The sequence below is a fragment of the Schistocerca nitens genome, chromosome 9, assembly GCF_023898315.1.
Source record: "Schistocerca nitens isolate TAMUIC-IGC-003100 chromosome 9, iqSchNite1.1, whole genome shotgun sequence".
NCBI lineage: Eukaryota > Metazoa > Arthropoda > Insecta > Orthoptera > Acrididae > Schistocerca > Schistocerca nitens.
This window is the reverse complement of record NC_064622.1, coordinates 400,514,998-400,519,089: the sequence shown is the minus strand read 5'-3', so window position 1 is coordinate 400,519,089 and position 4,092 is coordinate 400,514,998. Positions and strand designations below refer to the sequence as shown.

Sequence of the window (4,092 nt, the reverse complement as noted above, 5' to 3'; positions counted from 1 at the left end):
AGCACTTGCATGGTACACTTGCATGGTGACCATTCAAAAAAGATCCCTCACCTCTGCTTTGGTTAGCGTCCAAAAAAAATTTCACCGAAAGTGCAGGAATTTGTTTTTGCCTGGCTTGTTAACCACTTGTAGATTTCAGAGAAATGTCATGAGTGTCGAATTTTGACCTACACATTTGTTTTTTGCCGTGTTAAAATTTGCTCCTTTTGCCAAAATACAGCTTAGTTTAGACAGTGTCACCTCACTAACATGTTGTGCCGAACAAACTGCTCGATAATTCTGAAACAATGATTTATTAGGTTTATTAAGTGAGGAACTGAGAAAAAGTAATGTCTGTATCTTATGAAAAAGCACATCCTCTGTACCAGATCGATATGTAAGGTCTTCACTTACGTTGTTCCAAACCCGTAACATTTCTCGTTTCACCAGCTATCGATAGTGCCTAAAATTAAATTATTTCATCGAAAATTTCTGTAGTTAGTGGAATAACACGGCAGATCATGAAGTTTTGGATAATAACCTTATGACAAAATACTCTCGGCGTTGTGTGTGAATCTCCAACGTTGGCACCAATGTACCCTTTAACAACTTGACCTCCGTTACTTCCATGTACGTGCACAGTACTACGGCCCACTTAACAACACAATGACTCTAACACCTGCCGAACAGTGTGGCCATGCGGTTCTAGGCGCTTCAGTCTGGAACCGCGCGACCGCTACGGCCGCAGTTTCGAATCCTGCCTAGGGCATGAATGTGTGTGATGTCCTTACGTTAGTTAGGTTTAAGTAGTTCTAAGTTCTAGGATACTGATGACCTCAGATGTTAAGTCCCATAGTGCTCAGAGCCATTTGAACCATTTGAACTCTAATACCTCACTACCTTCCAGTTCTTCCACTATACATGACATATCAATCTGTGTATCAGTCTCCAGATTCACCCATAGCGACTTTGCAATGCCGCTCGACACACATGTCATGAGATATAAGCCCTAATTGCATTCCGTGCAGTTTAACTGTATTGCCTTACACAGTAGCTGCTCCTCATGACAGATCAACATCAACGACAGCTTCTCGTACCTGCAATGTCTTCCCATTAGGCTGCACTACATGTCGTCGAAGATTAAGTAAGACATAATGTCGATGCAGAAAGTTTAACCCTAAGGTCATACTACATCCTTCACTTAAAGGACATACTACGGCTACGCACTGTTTAAAACTGTCTCCAACGAAAAACTCATCATTACCGACCTCAGTGGTCGTATATCACTATTCCCTTCCCCACGCAACTTACAACGTAGTGAGTTCCATTGCCTCTCAACCAGTAAATCTGAAAAAAAAAAAATGGTTCAAATGGCTCTGAGCACTATGGGACTCAACTGCTGTGGTTATCAGTCCCCTAGAACTTAGAACTACTTAAACCTAACTAACCTAAGGACATCACACACATCCATGCCCGAGGCAGGATTCGAACCTGCGACCGTAGCAGTCGCACGGTTCCGGACTGCGCGCCTAGAACCGCGAGACCACCGCGGCCGGCACCAGTAAATCTCTCCAGACCTATGCGTTCGTTTTCACTGCATTTACTTTTACTACCAATGTCTTTCACCGCGTCTAGGGTTCCTTCTTAAGTTTAATGGGTGCTTATTACCACCCAGGTGACCCATACCATTACTCCTGTATCCCTGCAGCTGAAACATACCACCTCTATTACTCTTCCAATTAAACCGGCTTTAGCTCATACCTCGCCTATTATCCTGTGGTTGGTGACACCGCCTCTGCTCATTCCCCTGACGCGTACAATTAAAACACCTAGAACTTGACGCAAACACATTTCTTCGATCTCTTACTCGTGACGAAACATCTATTTCCTCATACTCCAATGCCAACCTAGCGCTGCTTGAAGATCCCTTTGTGCACCCTCCTTGACACCTCCAGCGCTAAGCTTTTCAGGAAAGCATCAGAGCGCCCATTGTTTTGCTTCTTATAGCAACACCTCATCCACCTCTTCATTATGTGTTAACTCATGCTTCTGCATTTTAAGTTTCGTTATTCTATCCACAATACTCTCAATTGCTAATGGAAAAACGGTGCACTGTTCTGCCTCCTATATCTCTGTTTTAACTCTTACCTGAGTTGCTCAAATGTCTCCATCTTGTGAAGTGCTTCTTTGCATTGTAAATGTGTTGCCTACCCTGACAGACGCAACCTTGCTATCTGTAATAACTGTTTATCTGAACAAACACCTATGTTAGTTGGTGACAAAACATACCCCACAAATGCCAACACATTCTCAGACGACCTACCGGAAAAGGGAGAAACCAAGTTTGCAACTGCTGGCCCACTTCTAGGTTCTGTGGCTTCAATAACTCTATCTCCTCTTGCTTCTCTGCTAGCGTTTTATTTACAAAAGTATTCGCCGCTCCCAAATGAACTGCCTGATTAACCAATGACTGAATAGCTTCCTCACCAGTGCCACATTGGAACATTGATTTCGCCGTGGCATCACCCTTACTCATTTTTACGATGCTAGTACTATCAATTCAACAAAAACATGGATAAAACATTCCATAGCTACTCGTACTATCACAGTAAAGTCTTCTGTCTAATCATGAGCCACCATACACTGCCTTGCCATGTGACCAAAACTTGTATGTGTAAAACAGACAGCTGCCGCAGACTCAGCACAAAGGGCAGAATCCCGAAGTAAATTGCACTATGTACGAAGTATCCCGGCTTTTCTCAGTAAGTTAGCTGATTGCACTCAAAAATCAGTTTGTTGACGCAATCAGTTTATGTTTAGAAATATAAGTTCTGCTATCCGTTAGCAGTTAAAAATAGTCATTGAAAATAAAGAAATGGCTTCTTTGACAATTTACAGTTCTTGGAAAACAACACGAGTAAAGGTCTGAAAAGTCCTCTTGAAAACGAAATAGGCTATCTTCTTAGACGTCAACAGTAGGCGGAAAATTAAAGTCACGTCTCGTGAGCAATACAAGGAGTTCCAGCATCAGTGTCCACGGCCGGAGCAGCGGGTTGCGATGCGCGGTGGTCCCAGGTGGCAAGGGCGACGTCGAGTCCGGGTGGCGGTCTGGTGCTGGCGATCTTCTACTTCCGCTGGTGAAGAGCCGGAACTGTCTGCTGCTCGCCAGGTGAGGGTTACCAGATAGCTATGGTTAGGGATGTGAGCTTGGAGTGGCTGAGGAAAATGGGCGGCGGATTCAACAAAAGGTTCTTAGATGTGTCGGCCTTTGCTGTCCTTGCGCGCGCCCTCTGGAGCGGTCTGCTTCCTGCAGGTCAGGCGAGGTTCAGCTGACTTCGGCCGGTGCGCCTGCAGAGCTGGAGCGATGACACGCATAGCAGAGCTACTAGGCGGGTTGACGGCGTTGCAGGAAACCCCGAAAACACCCCAGCGTACATCACACAGGCTCTAGCCATTCTTCCCTAGAATTAGCCTTATAGTGAGAGATGTCCACTAGCTCCTCCTATCATAGAAAAGTAACTATACAGTTCCAGAATGAGATTTTCGCTCTGCAGCGGAGTGTGCGCTGATGTGAAACTTTCTGGCAGATTAAAATTGTGTGCTCGACTGAGACTCGAACTCGGGACCTATGCCTTTCGCGAGCAATGCTCTACCAAATGAGCTACTCAAGCACGACTCACTCCCCGTCCTCACAGCTTTACTTCTACCAATACCTCGTTCCCTACCTCACAAACTTCCAGAATGAGATTTTCGCTCTGCAGCGGAGTGTGCGCTGACCTGAAACTTCCTGGCAGATTAAAACTGTGTGCCGGGCCGAGACTCGAACTCGGGACCTTTGCCTTTCGCGGGCAAGTGCTCTACCAACTGAGCTACCCAAGCACCACTCACGCCCCGTCCTCACAGCTTTACTTCTGCCAGTACCTCGTCTCCTATCTTCCAAACTTTACAGAAGCTCTCCTGCGAACCTTGCAGAACTAGCACTCCTGAAAGAAAGGATATTGCGGAGACATGGCTTAGCCACGGCCTAGGTGATGTTTCCACAATGAGATTTTCACTCTGCAGCGGAGTGTGCACTGATATGAAACTTCCTGGCAGATTAAAACTGTGTGCCGG

The 4,092-nt window shown here is 45.7% G+C and overlaps 1 non-coding gene across 1 annotated transcript; it reads right to left on the bottom strand.

The window, feature by feature from the left end:
* Positions 1 to 3,784: 3,784 nt before the first annotated feature.
* On the bottom strand, positions 3,785 to 3,859 carry Trnas-cga (transfer RNA serine (anticodon CGA)). The gene has a single exon. It is a non-coding gene; the product is annotated as a tRNA-Ser (tRNA).
* Between the last annotated feature and the right edge of the window lie 233 nt (positions 3,860 to 4,092).